Below are 16,893 nucleotides of genomic sequence, written 5' to 3'. Positions count from 1 at the left end.
GGGGTTGTCTCACATCACTTGAGGCCTACAACAAAATCAGTCACATTCCATTCGTTTCGAACCCGGGGCATAGCGAACCGATATATACGCAACAACACTTCACACACACACACACACGGATTGGGCAATTTACGGTCATTTTTGAATCAACGATGGCCCCCCCGAGCACGTTGTCCGAATATCACTCCAATAAGGACAACGAGTTCCGCTCGGCATCGTTTTGATTCGATCTCTCAACAACAACTCCCGGTCGACTTGGTCGACTTGGACCCACGATGTCTCCCCCCGAGCATGTCGAGCCAACTGCACCACTATTGTATTGGACAACATGTTCCCCTCGGGCATCGATGGGTTAATCATGCACCACTATTATAAAACCCTTTGACGTTTTCCCCCAAGCACGTTGATCCAGTATTACGACGGATACGGTCAACGAATTCTTGGACATCAAAGAGGTTTTCGATTGAATTTCCCCATGTTTCACAACGTACTCTTAGCGGTATCCTACGATACGTCTCACTCTATTTGTGTGTGTGCGCGTTTACGTGCGTGCGATTTATGCGGTTCACCCCTTTACTTTCAGCGCCCTGCGGTCCCAACAAAGGTCCCGAGCACGCCATTATGCACAGTGTGGAAGCGTGTTTCCCCCACGACACTAGACGGGCTGCTCGCCATAGTGTTCTATTGTGGCACGCTCCACCCTGAAGTTTGGTTTGTTGTATATCAAGGAATTGATAGGCACTCAAGAATGTGTGCATCGGCCGGGTTTAATCGTCCGACGCGCAATATGCGTTCAACTTATCGGTGTTCATGTGTCCTGCAGTTCACATTGTGACGCGCATTTAGCTGCGGTCTTCATCGATCCATGAGCCGAGTGATCCCCTGCCTAGGGTTTTATAGTAAGGTTCCCAATGTAACACAATCCCGGTGGTACGTCCAAAGACTAACTTTCTGACTAAGTTGTCTTTATTACCCAATAGTCCCAGGCCTTGTGACTTGTGGCTCATGTCTACGCCCATGGCCACCATTCGCTAAGATAGTTTTGAAGTCACTTTGAAGGCCCAGGAACAACTCTCTTAGCACATCGGTTAACCTGGCGCCGCAGTCAACTCATGTGCTTGGATCGGATCGAGCTATTGAGTATTGGGCCTGCATACTCGCTCATCCGTATCCTTTGCGTACCGCCCCATGGCCCTTGTATGTCTGCACCACAGTTCCTGTTCGTTCCGTGCCTATGGCCGGATACGTATTGCACATCGGTATACCTGTCGCTACTCAGGCAACTCGTGTGCGTGGATTGGATCGAGAACATGGTGTGTGCCCCATGTTATAATTGATAGTCCATATCCACTTTATAGGTTAAAGTCATAAGTTGTGATTGCACAACCATTCTTCATAAGAGTTTAATCACTCTTCAACTAACTTTCGTTCTGGTGTCTTGGTATCAAATCGCGTAAGACACAAGATTCTACTGGCCAAATAGAATCTAGCACATTGGTTAACCTGGCGCCGCAGTCAACTCATGTGCTTGGATCGGATCGAGCTATTGAGTATTGGGCCTGCATACTCGCTCATCCGTATCCTTTGCGTACCGCCCCATGGCCCCGTCCTTAGAGTTAATGACTAATAGGCTTAACTCTTTGTATGTCTGCACCACAGTTCCCGTTCGTTCCGTGCCGTGGCCGGATACGTATTGCACATCGGTATACCTGTCGCTACTCAGGCAACTCGTGTGCGTGGATTGGATCGAGCTCATGGGGTGTGTAGAGATTCCATGTTATAATTGCAAGTCCATATCCACTTTATAGGTTAAAGTCATAAGTTGTGATTGCACAACCATACTTCATAAGAGTTTAATAACTCTTCAACTAACTTTCGTTCTGGTGTCTTGGTATCAAATCGCATAAGACACAAGATTCTACTGGCCAAATAGAATCTAGCACATTGGTTAACCTGGCGCCGCAGTCAACTCATGTGCTTGGATCGGATCGAGCTATTGAGTATTGGGCCTGCATACTCGCTCATCCGTATCCTTTGCGTACCGCCCCATGGCCCCGTCCTTAGAGTTAATGACTAATAGGCTTAACTCTTGTTTGTCTGCACCACAGTTCCCGTTCGTTCCGTGCCGTAGCCGGATACGTATTGCACAGTAGTAGACACCGTAATCTGACGTATCTAACACACCACTATTGTAACTCGTCGTCCAAGGACCTTTCAAGTGCCTGATGGCCAGGGGAGCTCTTACACGGCACGGAGACACAGTGATGCTCGCCCATCAAAGTGTACAACGATCGAGTTTGCTTAAGTGTCTGGGTACCTACACACCAGACACAATGCAATGGCCATGGATCCACACAAGGCACATCACATGCAGAAAGCTTCACCAGATTATGACACATACCACACTCTTGTAACTCGTCGTCGAAGGGGCGTTCAAAGTGCCTTACGGCTAGGGGAGATCTAGCACGGCACGGAGACACAGTGATGGTTGCCCATCAAAGTGTACAACGATCGAGTTTGCTTTCCGCGCAAGCGTTCTAAGTGTCTGGGTACCTACACACCAGACACAATGCAATGGCCACGGATCCACACAAGGCACATCACATGCAGAAAGCTTCACCAGATTCTGACACATACCACACTCTTGTAACTCGTCGTCGAAGGGGCGTTCAAAGTGCCTTACGGCTAGGGGGGATCTAGCACGGCACGGAGACACAGTGATGGTCACCCATCAAAGTGTACAACGATCGAGTTTGCTTTCCGCGCAAGCGTTCTAAGTGTCTGGGTATCTAAGCACCAGACACAATGCAATGGCCACGGATCCACACAAGGCACATCACATGCAGAAAGCTTCACCAGATTCTGACACATACCACACACATGCAACTCGTCGTCGAAGGGGCGTTCAAGTGCCTTACGGCTAGGGGAGATCTAGCTCGGCACGGAGACACAGTGATGGTCACCCATCAAAGTGTACAACGAACGAGTTGGCTTTCAACAAATTCTGACACATAGCAAGCGAGCGACCGAGCTACACCGAAGGCAGCCCATGGTTGGTCACTCGCGGACGATCATCAGTAATGATCCTTCCGCAGGTTCACCTACGGAAACCTTGTTACGACTTTTACTTCCTCTAAATCATCAAGTTCGGTCAACTTCAGCCATGCCAGCTGCAGCTCACGAAGGAACCGCGGAAGGTAAGCCTCCAGAAACCTCACTAAATAATCCATCGGTAGTAGCGACGGGCGGTGTGTACAAAGGGCAGGGACGTAATCAGCACTAGCTAATGACTAGTGCTTACTAGAAATTCCAGGTTCATGGGGACCGTTGCAGTCCCCAATCCCGACTAGATGGGCATTTTAGTGATTTCCCGTTCCTCTCGGAATGGGGGCGCCTATTGGCGAGAACACGCTGCGACCCACATTGTAGCACGCGTGCAGCCCAGAACATCTAAGGGCATCACGGACCTGTTATCGCTCATTCTCAGCTTGCTAAACACAAGTTGTCCCGCTAAGCAGGGCAAACGTAGCCGACGACCGCCCGTGAAGGCGCCGCCCGGCTGTAACGTCAGGTGCGCCCGGAGGCGCACTGCTGACAGCGTTCTAGTTAGCATGTTTGAGTCACGTTCGTTATCGGAATTAACCAGACAAATCATTCCACGAACTAAGAACGGCCATGCACCACTACCCTTAAATTTGAGAAAGAGCTATCAATCTGTCTTACCTCGATAAGTTTGGACCTGGTAAATTTTCCCGTGTTGAGTCAAATTAAGCCGCAAGCTCCACTTCTTGTGGTGCCCTTCCGTCAATTCCTTTAAGTTTCAACTTTGCAACCATACTTCCCCCGGAACCCGATTTTGGTTTCCCGGAAGCGACTGAGAGCACCGAATAGGGGTAGCGTCTCCCAATTGCTAATTGGCATCGTTTACGGTTAGAACTAGGGCGGTATCTAATCGCCTTCGATCCTCTAACTTTCGTTCTTGATTAAAGAAAGCATCCATGGCAAACGCTTTCGCTTCAGTTGGTCCTACGACGGTCTACGAATTTCACCTCTCGCGCCGTAATACCAATGCCCCCAACTACTTCTGTTAATCATTACCTCTAGGTTTCTGACAAACCAACGAAATCGTATAAACCGAGGTCATATTCCATTATTCCATGCAAGATTATTCTCGGCCAACGCCAACCCCACGGGGGGGCCGGACGCTTTGTCTTAGCCTGCTTTGAGCACTCTAATTTGTTCAAGGTAAATGTGAGTATCTTGAGCACCATGAGGAGCCCGTGCCGGAGTTAACCGGTAGCACGGTACTCGTTCACAGAGTAACGCCCAAGTACACCATTGTGAGTCGCAGCCGTGAGCGCGCGCACGAACGGCCCCGGCGTGTAACCGGGCGCCCGTGGCGGTCACGTGTCTGGACGGGCAATCAACTTCGAACGTTTTAACCGCAACAACTTTAATATACGCTAGTGGAGCTGGAATTACCGCGGCTGCTGGCACCAGACTTGCCCTCCACTTGATCCTTGTTGAAGGATTTATACTCAACTCATTCCAATTATGGACCATCGTTAGAGAGGTCCATATTGTTATTTCTCGTCACTACCTCCCCGTACTGGGATTGGGTAATTTACGCGCCTGCTGCCTTCCTTGGATGTGGTAGCCATTTCTCAGGCTCCCTCTCCGGAATCGAACCCTGATTCCCCGTTACCCGTCGCAACCATGGTAGTCCTCTACACTACCATCAATAGTTGATAGGGCAGACATTTGAAAGATCTGTCGTCAGTCGACAAGCGACCATACGATCTGCGTCCTTATCCAGACTTCAACTCAAGCCGCCCGGAGGCGATTGGTTTAACTAATAAGTGCACCAGTTCAGCTACCCGCGAGGGCAACAGTCCCGGCATGTTGCATGTATTAGCTCTGGATTTTCCACAGTTATCCAAGTAACTAGTGGTAGGATGATCTTGTGAATTATAGCTGTTATACTGAGCCTTATGCGGTTTCACATTCATTTATGTTTGTACTTAGACATGCATGGCTTAACCTTTGAGACAAGCGTATATTACTGGTAGGATCAACCAGAATTCGTTCCACTACAGACACACACTCGCTTAGTGGGAAATAAATTTCCACACAACTCTCTCTCTCTAGAACCATATGGAATGGCTCTTTGGTGTTGGGTAAGGCACCAATTTGTTGGGGTGTAACGGTCACCACCAACTTTAAGTTTGTTAGGGCACAACGGAAACCACTAACTAAACTTTAGGAAACTAAATTTCCTCACACATTATCTCTCACCATATTAGCACTAGGTGCTATCCACGATTGTACAACGTTTCAACTCTTGAATCGACCGTAGGGCCGCGGAATTGCTTCCGGGCCCCTATTCTCGCTATTAATTGTTCATCTCTTTCAATACATCGAGTTCGTTCCATTGGGTAGTTCGCATGGCGAACGTTTTGATGCAGCCCCCTGGGGGACCACGGCACTTTACACCGGGTATGGTGTATGCGCAACCTACAGATAACAATAAACCCCTTATGCGTGTGTAAACCGATGTTGGGCTGCTCAACATCTTTCATGGTTACATCACTTGCACCAGAACCCATGGTGCCGATTTGGTAATATGTTGTACATTTACTCTCAAGATGTACGCTTCGGCCCCTTATTCAGGGGCTCAAGCTATTACCAGCAAGAACAATCCTCATCCAGACTTGAACTCGAAACACCCGGAGGCGAACGGTTTAACTAATAAGTGCACCAGTCTTGAATCCATGCGTCGGTGGAAACAATGCCGGCGTGTTGCATGTATTAGCTCTGAACTTAGCGAGTGATTGCCTTGCAGCTGTCATACTGAGCGTAGAGCGTGATTATCGCTCACTTGAACCATGTTGAATGGCTCTTTGGTGTAGGGTAAGGCACCAATTTGTTGGGGCACAACGAAACCACCAACTTAAGACTTGCTTATAGGCATTTCAACGTTTTCAACTCTTAAATCGACCGTGTTTCATTATCATCTCTTCTTCTTATTAAATGCATAGAGTTCGTTCCATTGGGTAGTTCGCGTGGCGAACGGTTTGATGCAGCCCCCCGGGGGGGACCACGGCACTTTACACCGGGCATGGTGTATGCGCAACCTACAGATCACCAATATATTTGTGATCGATAATGCACACTTCTTACACGACTGACCAGTCGACAGCGCTGCCTTCCTATTATGCGTGTGTAAACCGATGTTGGGCTGCTCAACATCTTTCACGGTTACATCACTTGCACCCGAACCCATGGTGCCGATTTGGTAATATGTTGTACATGGTCTCAAGATGTACGCTTCGACCCCTTATTCAGGGGCTCAAGCTATTACCAGCAAGAACAATCCTCATCCAGACTTGAACTCGAAACACCCGGAGGCGAACGGTTTAACTAATAAGTGCACCAGTCTTGAATCCATGCGTCGGTGGAAACAATGCCGGCATGTTGCATGTATTAGCTCTGAACATAGCGAGTGATTGCCTTGTAGCTGTCGAACTGAGCGTAGAATGTGATTATCGCTCACTTGAAAGGGTCAAGCCCTTTCGAGTCGTCCGGTTTTTACGCCAGACGACTCGGTTCACCATCTTTCGGGATACAAGTTGACTAAGTGGTACCACTACACTTATCAACTTTCGATTTGGTAATCCTCATCCAGCTTCCTTTCTGGAGGTCCCGAGGATTACCAATTGGGCTGTCATACTGAGCTCATATATTGGAGATCGATAATGCACACTTCTTACACGACTGACCAGTCGACAGCGCTGCCTTCCTATTATGCGTGTGTAAACCGATGTTGAGCAGCCCAACATCTTTCACGGTTACATCACTTGCACCAGAACCCACGGTGCCGATTTGGTAATATGTTGTACATTTACTCAAGATGTACGCTTCGGCCCCTTATTCAGGGGCTCAAGCTATTACCAGCAAGAACAATCCTCATCCAGACTTGAACTCGAAACACCCGCAGGCGAACGGTTTAACTAATAAGTGCACCAGTCTTGAATCCATGCGTCGGTGGAAACAATGCCGGCGTGTTGCATGTATTAGCTCTGAACTTAGCGAGTGATTGCCTTGCAGCTGTCGAACTGAGCGTAGAGCGTGATTATCGCTCACTTGAACCATGTTGAATGGCTCTTTGGTGTAGGGTAAGGCACCAATTTGTTGGGGCGTAACGGTCACCACCAACTTAAGACTTGCTTATAGGCATTTCAACGTTTTCAACTCTTAAATCGACCGTGTTTCATTATCATCTCTTCTTCTTATTAAATGCATCGAGTTCGTTCCATTGGGTAGTTCGCGTGGCGAACGGTTTGATGCAGCCCCCCGGGGGGGACCACGGCACTTTACACCGGGCATGGTGTATGCGCAACCTACAGATCACCAATATATTTGTGATCGATAATGCACACTTCTTACACGACTGACCAGTCGACAGCGCTGCCTTCCTATTATGCGTGTGTAAACCGATGTTGGGCTGCTCAACATCTTTCACGGTTACATCACTTGCACCCGAACCCATGGTGCCGATTTGGTAATATGTTGTACATGGTCTCAAGATGTACGCTTCGACCCCTTAAGGGCTCAAGCTATTACCAGCAAGATCAATCCTCATCCAGACTTGAACTCGAAACACCCGGAGGCGAACGGTTTAACTAATAAGTGCACCAGTCTTGAATCCATGCGTCGGTGGAAACAATGCCGGCATGTTGCATGTATTAGCTCTGAACATAGCGAGTGATTGCCTTGTAGCTGTCGAACTGAGCGTAGAATGTGATTATCGCTCACTTGAAAGGGTCAAGCCCTTTCGAGTCGTCCGGTTTTTACGCCAGACGACTCGGTTCACCATCTTTCGGGAAGGGACCGTCTCGGTCGCAAGCTGCTCCGGTCCCCAAACAACCTGCGACAAATGATAGGAAATGCCGACATCAATACGTGTTCAGTTTGGTTTATCGCTCATAGGTCTTTTTGACCATCGATCCCTGATTATAACTCTCAATTAAACAGTCAGGAGAGTAAGGCATGCCCATCGATATCTCATCGACAGGCGATACCGCAAGAACGGCCAACGACACATCAGGTGATCGATTATTGCTACGACTTTTGCTTAATCGTTTCCACTCCTTAGAGAAAGAAACCCCCGGGGACCGTCTCGGTCGCAAGCTGCTCCGGTCCCTAAACAACCTGCGACAAATGATAGGAAATGCCGACATCAATATGTGTTCAGTTTGGTTTATCGCTCATTGGTCTGTTTGACCATCGATCCCTGATTAAACTCTCAGTAATCCAGTCGGGAGAGTAAGGCATGCCCATCGATATCTCATCGACAGGCGATACCGCTTGAACGGCCAACGACACATCAGAGGATCGTATCTTGCTACAACTTTTGCTTAATCGTTTCTTCTCCTTGGAGAAAGAAACCCCCGGGGACCGTCTCGGCCGCAAGCTGCTCCGGTCCCTAAACAACCTGCGGCATCAAATGATAGGAAAAGCCGACATCAATACGTGTTCAGTTTGGTTTATCGCTCATTGGTCTTGTTTGACCATCGATCCCTGATTAATACTCTCAATTAGAAGGTCGGTAGAGTAAGGCATGCCCATCGATATCTCATCGACAGGCGATACCGCATGAACGGCCAACGACACATCAGAGGATCGTATCTTGCTACAACTCTTGCTTAATAGTTTCCACTCCTTGGAGAAAGAACCCCCCGGGGACCGTCTCGGCCGCAAGTTGCTCCGGTCCCTAAACAACCTGCGGCATCAAATGATAGGAAAAGCCGACATCAATACGTGTTCAGTTTGGTTTATCGCTCATAGGTCTGTTTGACCATCGATCCTAGAATTCAACTTTCGAGTATGGCATGCCCGTCGATATCTCATCGATAGGCGATACCGGTAGAACGGCCAACGACACACATCTAGGATCGCATTTACTCTTCCTTGGATGGATAACCAATACCCTAGGACCGTTTCATCGCGAGCTGCTCCGGTCCTCAAACAACTCGCGAACCACCGATAGGATGATATTAGGAATGGCCGACTTTCATCCTTTAACTCTCAGTTCTGCTTACCAAAACATAGGTACTTGGACCTTAAAGACCACTATATGTTCCCCGATCGGGGGCAATCGGAACGTCTATCCATCATCAACATCGTTTCACTCATTCCGAACCACCAAATTGGACAGACAGTACCATATTCACCAACCGATTGCTTCAACTTCGCAAACTGTATGGTAAGTTCTACTAATTTCACATCTTACCATCGACTAATAGTGCATAAATCCACTTGGAAATCACTTTTCCTTGGTCCTCGGACCTTCTACGACAACGTCCAACAAATATCCGAAGTCGTTTCCCAACTTAGACCAAGCATTTCGTATCTTTACTTCTAATCGATTTTTTCTCGCATAATTGACGATCAAAATCTAAAAACCACATTTTGAGCCAGAAGCAGTCGTCCGATCGTCCTGGGGGTAGTCTCAATCGATTTAGAAGGGTCCAATTCATAAAGATACATACTCAGTCAAAATCATGCTTCTGGCTCACCTACCCCCTATATAGTAAACGAAAGCGTACAGGCGTGGAAAACGTGCCATTTTTCTCCATCACGGACTTTTTTTTTCTCGTTGCACCGACTCTAGTAAAAAAGTGAAATTTTTTACTAGTTACCAACTTTTGCAAATTATCATCGGATATCACTTTTCATGGTCTATAGTAAGTTCTTATCACGTTTTAGTAGTTTTTGAAAAAAAAATTCTTTTGAACTTTTCATAATTTTGCAAAACCAAAACTTTTTAGGCGGTTTTTTGTATGGAGCGTTACTAGACTAGGGGTCACTTTTTGACCAAAAAACCACTATATATCATTCGAAAGGTAATTTCAAGGGCTACAAAAAATTGTTCTACGACACCCCCTTCCGACGTCTAGTATTCGAGTTATTGGCCAAAAACCATTACTTGAGCGATTTTTCGTTCAGGGTACCCGACTCTAGTAAAAAAGTGAAATTTTTCTCGATTGACCAAGTGTTGCAAATGATCATCGGATTTCACTTTTTATGGTCTATAGTGAGTTCTGATCACGATTTGGTACTTTTTGAAAAAATTTTTTTGACGCACTTTTCAAAATTTTGCAAAACCAAATCTTTTTAGGCGGTTTTGTGTATGGAGCGTTACTAGTCTCGGGGTCACTTTTTGACCAAAAAACCACTATATATCATTCGAAAGGTAATTTCAAGGGCTACAAAAAATTGTTCTACGGCACCCCCCTCCGACGTCTAGTATTCGAGTTATTGGCCAAAAACCGCAACTATAGCGGTTTTTCGTACAGGGTACCCGACTCTAGTAAAATGATGCGATTTTTACTAGTCTAGGAACTTTTTGGTCAAAAAATCAAGTATATGTCATTCGATAGATAATTTCAAGGGCTACCAAAAATTGTTCTACGGCACCCCCCTGCGACGTCTAGTATTCGAGTTATTAGCCAAAAACCGCAACTTAAGCGGTTTTTCGTCCAGGGTACCCGACTCTAGTAAAATGATGCGATTTTTACTAGTCTAGGGAACTTTTTGGCCAAAAATCAAGTATATGTCATTCGATAGATAATTTCAAGGGCTACCAAAAATTGTTCCACGACACCCCCCTGCGACGTCTAGTATTCGAGTTATTAGCCAAAAACCGCAATTATAGCGGTTTTTCGTCCAGGGTACCCGACTCTAGTAAAATGATGCGATTTTTACTAGTCTAGGGAACTTTTTGGCCAAAAATCAAGTATATGTCATTCGATAGATAATTTCAAGGGCTACCAAAAATTGTTCCACGACACCCCCCTGCGACGTCTAGTATTCGAGTTATTAGCCAAAAACCGCAATTATAGCGGTTTTTCGTCCAGGGTACCCGACTCTAGTAAAATGATGCGATTTTTACTAGTCTAGGGAACTTTTTTGCCAAAAAATCATGTATATGTCATTCGATAGATAATTTCAAGGGCTACCAAAAATTGTTCTAAGACACCCCCCTGCGACGTCTAGTATTCGAGTTATGGGCCAAAAACCATTCATACTTGAGCATTTTGCTCATTTTGCCTGTACGGGTACCGGGGACTAGTAAAATCAGGCCAATTTTACTAGAGTAGGGGTCCTTTTTGGTCAAAAAAACAACTTTTGCTCGTTCGATAGGGAATCGATAGGGCAACAAAAAATCGTTCTACGACCCCCCCTTCCGATGTCTAGTATTCGAGTTATGGGCCAAAAACAGTTTATAGTTAATTTTTCACTCGATTTTACACCAAGTATCGCACATTACTCCGGTTCTATACATTGGATCGTCAATCTTTAAGATTTTATGGGTAGTTCCAACTGTTTGCTGCATTTCATCCATACATCACCAACCGATTCAATGTCTGTGCTAGAAGTTATTAGAGGAATAAAAAAATTTACCCTTGGCTTTGGACCGTACAAGTTTACCCATTTTTGGCCCGTATTTGCACCATAGCTCCGCCGGTATCCAAGATATCGCCACACTTTCTTCTGGCCATGGGTAGATGGCACTTGTGGCTAGATTTCTTCCATGCACCACTAATCGCTACCATGTCTGTGGCCGGAGCTATTCACGAAAGCGCCTCGCGCACTTGGTCGGATTTTTGGTCCAACTTGCACCATTTTTGGCCCATATTTGCCCCATAGCTCCGCCGGTATCCAAGATATGGCCACACTTTCTTCTGGCCATGGGTAGATGGCACTTGTGGCTAGATTTCTTCCATGCACCACTAATCGCTACCATGTCTGTGGCCGGAGCTATTCGACGAACAACCATCGCATTTACCTAGGTACTTTTTCGGATTTTTGGTCCAACTTGTACCATTTTTGGCCCATATTTGCCCCATAGCTCCGCCGGTATCCAAGATATGGCCACACTTTCTTCTGGCCATGGGTAGATGGCACTTGTGGCTAGATTTCTTCCATGCACCACTAATCGCTACCATGTCTGTGGCCGGAGCTATTCAAGAAAGCGCCTCGCGCACTTGGTCGGATTTTTGGTCCAACTAGCACCATTTTTGGCCCATATTTGCCCCATAGCTTCGCCGGTATCCAAGATATGGCCACACTTTCTTCTGGCCATGGGTAGATGGCACTTGTGGCTAGATTTCTTCCATGCACCACTAATCGCTACCATGTCTGTGGCCGGAGCTATTCACGAAAGCGCCTTGCGCACTTGGTCGGATTTTTGGTCCACCTGGCACCATTTTTGGCCCATATTTGTCCCATAGCTCCGCCGGTATCCAAGATAGCGCCACACTTTCTTCTGGCCATGGGTAGATGGCACTTGTGGCTAGATTTCTTCCATGCACCACTAATCGCTACCATGTCTGTGGCCGGAGCTATTCACGAAAGCGCCTAGCGCACTTGGTCGGATTTTTGGTCCAACTTCACCATTTTTGGCCCATATTTGCCCCATAGCTCCGCCGGTATCCAAGATATGGCCACACTTTCTTCTGGCCATGGCTAGATGGCACTTGTGGCTAGATTTCTTCCATGCACCACTAATCGCTACCATGTCTGTGGCCGGAGCTATTCGACGAACAACCATCGCATTTACCTAGGTACTTTTTCGGATTTTTGGTCCAACTTGCACCATTTTTGGCCCATATTTGCCCCATAGCTCCGCCGGTATCCAAGATATCGCAACACTTTCTTCTGGCCATGTGTAGATGGCACTTGTGGCTAGATTTCTTCCATGCACCACTAATCGCTACCATGTCTGTGGCCGGAGCTATTCGACGAACAACCATCGCATTTACCTAGGTACTTTTTCGGATTTTTGGTCCAACTTGCACCATTTTTGGCCCGTATTTGCCCCATAGCTCCGCCGGTATCCAAGATATGGCCACACTTTCTTCTGGCCATGGGTAGATGGCACTTGTGGCTAGATTTCTTCCATGCACCACTAATCGCTACCATGTCTGTGGCCGGAGCTATTCACGAAAGCGCCTCGCGCACTTGGTCGGATTTTTGGTCCAACTTGCACCATTTTTGGCCCATATTTGCCCCATAGCTCCGCCGGTATCCAAGATATGGCCACACTTTCTTCTGGCCATGGGTAGATGGCACTTGTGGCTAGATTTCTTCCATGCACCACTAATCGCTACCATGTCTGTGGCCGGAGCTATTCGACGAACAACCATCGCATTCACCTTCTCGTTGCACTTCTTCGGGAATTTGGTGCAACCAAGTTTTCACTATAACTTGGTCATTTTCCGTCCATCGGACATGCGGTTTTGGGTGTCGATACTTGACACCGCACGCTACAATATGTTCCTCCACGACCATGTGGTCCGATGCTTCCAACAGGAGCTATTCGAGGATTACCGATTTTTCACCATTAAAAATGCTCAATTTTGCACCAACTTTTGCCTATAACTCAGGCTGTATCGATCGGATCTTCAATCTTGAAAAAGTTTTGGATAGGTGGCATCAAATGCTACATTTCGTTCTTCCACGTCAACTTTGTCCGATGTCTAGCAAAAAAGTTATTCGCGAACCAAGTCCAGAACCCATGCAATGGCTGCCCACATTGCATACATCACGGCGGTTAACTCTCGTTACTCTATACCGAGGACTTGGTACATTTTCAGGCATTCGTTGCTACTTCTCGGTTCATGATATTCGTTTACGGTCTTCACTAGGGCATTTGGTGCTCCTTATCGGTTCATGATATTCGTTTACGGTCTTCACTAGGGCATTTGGTGCTCCTTATCGGTTCATGATATTCGTTTACGGTCTTCACTAGGGCATTTGGTGCTCCTTATCGGTTCATGATATTCGTTTACGGTCTTCACTAGGGCATTTGGTGCTCCTTCTCGGTTCATGATATTCGTTTACGGTCTTCACTAGGGCATTTGGTACTGGGCTTCCCACTTTCTACTGATCGATCCATACTCACTTGCGTGCACCTAGCCTAGGAAGGTTTCCTATGGCTTCCCATCTTTCTACTGATCGATCCATACTCACTTGCGTGCACCTAGCCTAGGAAGGTTTCCTTGGGCTTCCCATCTTTCTACTGATCGATCCATACTCACTTGCGTGCACCTAGCCTAGGAAGGTTTCCTATGGCTTCCCATCTTTCTACTGATCGATCCATACTCACTTGCGTGCACCTAGCCTAGGAAGGTTTCCTATGGCTTCCCATCTTTCTACTGATCGATCCATACTCACTTGCGTGCACCTAGCCTAGGAAGGTTTCCTATGGCTTCCCATCTTTCTACTGATCGATCCATACTCACTTGCGTGCACCTAGCCTAGGAAGGTTTCCTATGGCTTCCCATCTTTCTACTGATCGATCCATACTCACTTGCGTGCACCTAGCCTAGGAAGGTTTCCCTTCGGCTTCCCATCTTTCTACTGATCGATCCATACTCACTTGCGTGCACCTAGCCTAGGAAGGTTTCCCTTCGGCTTCCCATCTTTCTACTGATCGATCCATACTCACTTGCGTGCACCTAGCCTAGGAAGGTTTCCTATGGCTTCCCATCTTTCTACTGATCGATCCATACTCACTTGCGTGCACCTAGCCTAGGAAGGTTTCCTATGGCTTCCCATCTTTCTACTGATCGATCCATACTCACTTGCGTGCACCTAGCCTAGGAAGGTTTCCTATGGCTTCCCATCTTTCTACTGATCGATCCATACTCACTTGCGTGCACCTAGCCTAGGAAGGTTTCCTATGGCTTCCCATCTTTCTACTGATCGATCCATACTCACTTGCGTGCACCTAGCCTAGGAAGGTTTCCTATGGCTTCCCATCTTTCTACTGATCGATCCATACTCACTTGCGTGCACCTAGCCTAGGAAGGTTTCCTATGGCTTCCCATCTTTCTACTGATCGATCCATACTCACTTGCGTGCACCTAGCCTAGGAAGGTTTCCTATGGCTTCCCATCTTTCTACTGATCGATCCATACTCACTTGCGTGCACCTAGCCTAGGAAGGTTTCCTATGGCTTCCCATCTTTCTACTGATCGATCCATACTCACTTGCGTGCACCTAGCCTAGGAAGGTTTCCCTTTGGTACCGACTTCCATCTACGCACTCGATATAACCTAGGTACTTGGTACCGATGATGGTTAACACTCAAGCATTTCTTGCATCCTGCGTGCAAGGTACCAATTTTCACTTCTCAGGTGCGTTTATGAGCCCGCATTAATCCAATATCGCTCTGATGGCCTTTCTTATTATTTCATCCGATAGCCCTTGCCAAAAGCTACCAAAAGTTCCTCCACGGCCATGTGCTCCGACGCTTAGTTTAGGAAATATTCGAAAAAATTCAAAATAGGAAGCATTTTCTTATTGGAAAATCACCTTAAATCGATGGCCATTTTTTGGGCAAAAACTTTAACGTCTTCCCGACTTTGCGGGAATTGCGAATTTTAGGCACCCAGAGAAAATCTTTTACTTTAAGGGGGCGGCCGCGAAGTTGCCCAAAGTCTCGGACACAAAAATTCTCAAGTTCCCCACTCTAGTAAATCGCCCTATGAGTATCTCCTGGCCCGCGAGCTCTGCGAGCGGGCCAGCTTCGGCGATTTTTGCCTTTTCGCCTAGGCGGTTCTTCTACGAAATTGACCCACAGCTTTTGGTCAGAAAGCTAGCATTTGTTGCAACAGTTAGGTACTTGGTACCACATTTTGGTATCCATTTGGGCATTTGTGGCAACTACTCGGTACTTTGGCCCACATTTCGCTCTACTCGGGCTTCTTTGGTGGTACTTGTCGGTACTTCTGGCCAACTTAGGCCAATTGGGTGCAACTTGTGGGTACTCTGTGGGTACTATAGGGCGTATTGTGTCTTTCGGGTGAACCTTCGCGATACTTCATGGGTACTGATGGCAAACTTAGGAACATTCAGTGCAACCTTTGGGCCTAAGGAAATTTGTCCAACTCTTTGGACTTAGAAAATTTTCTGGACTTAGAAAATTTTTTGGACTTGTAAAAATTTTCAAATGTTCAATTTGGCCCACATTTCGCTCTACTCGGGCCTCTATGGTGCTACTTGGCGGTACTTTTGGCCAACTTAGGCCAATTGGGTGCTCTTTGTGGATACTCTATCGGTACTTTTGGCCAACTTAGGCCAATGGGGTGCTATATGTGGGTGCTCTATCGGTACTTTTGGCCATGTTAGGCCCATTCGGTGCTATATGTGGGTGCTCTATCGGTACTTTTGGCCATGTTAGGCCCACTCGGTGCTATTTGTGGGTACTCTATCGGTACTTTTGGCCAACTTAGGCCAATTGGGTGCTGCTTATGGGTACTCTATCGGTACTTTTGGCCAACTTAGGCCAACTCAGTGCTACTTGTGGGTGCTCTATCGGTACTTTTGGCCAACTTAGGCCCATTCGGTGCTATTTGTGGGTACTCTATCGGTACTTTTGGCCATCTTAGGCCAACTCAGTGCTACTTGTGGGTACTCTATCGGTACTTTTGGCCAACTTAGGCCAACTCAGTGCTTCTTGTGGGTACTCTATCGGTACTTTTGGCCATGTTAGGCCCATTGGGTGCTATTTGTGGGTACTCTATCGGTACTTTTGGCCAACTTAGGCCAATTGGGTGCTGCTTATGGGTACTCTATCGGTACTTTTGGCCAACTTAGGCCAATTGGGTGCTACTTGTGGGTGCTCTATCGGTACTTTTGGCCAACTTAGGCCAACTGGGTGCTATTTGTGGGTACTCTATCGGTACTTTTGGCCAACTTAGGCCAACTCAGTGCATCTTGTGGGTACTCTATCGGTACTTTTGGCCAACTTAGGCCAACTGGGTGCTATTTGTGGGTACTCTATCGGTACTTTTGGCCAACTTAGGCCAATTGGGTGCTACT

General features: G+C 47.1%; 1 non-coding gene and 1 pseudogene across 1 annotated transcript; both read right to left on the bottom strand.

Annotated features, from left to right (window-relative positions):
• Positions 1-27, bottom strand: part of LOC125773438 (large subunit ribosomal RNA) — a 3,653-nt pseudogene extending 3,626 nt beyond the window's left edge.
• Positions 28-736: 709 nt separating this feature from the next.
• Positions 737-894, bottom strand: LOC125773418 (5.8S ribosomal RNA). Its single transcript, XR_007420089.1, has one exon. It is a non-coding gene; the product is annotated as a 5.8S ribosomal RNA (ribosomal RNA).
• Positions 895-16,893: the final 15,999 nt, after the last annotated feature.

The sequence above is a fragment of the Anopheles funestus genome, assembly GCF_943734845.2.
Source record: "Anopheles funestus chromosome X unlocalized genomic scaffold, idAnoFuneDA-416_04 X_unloc_33, whole genome shotgun sequence".
Taxonomy (NCBI): domain Eukaryota; kingdom Metazoa; phylum Arthropoda; class Insecta; order Diptera; family Culicidae; genus Anopheles; species Anopheles funestus.
The sequence above is the reverse complement of the archived record's forward strand: the minus strand, read 5'-3'. Positions and strand labels throughout refer to the sequence as shown.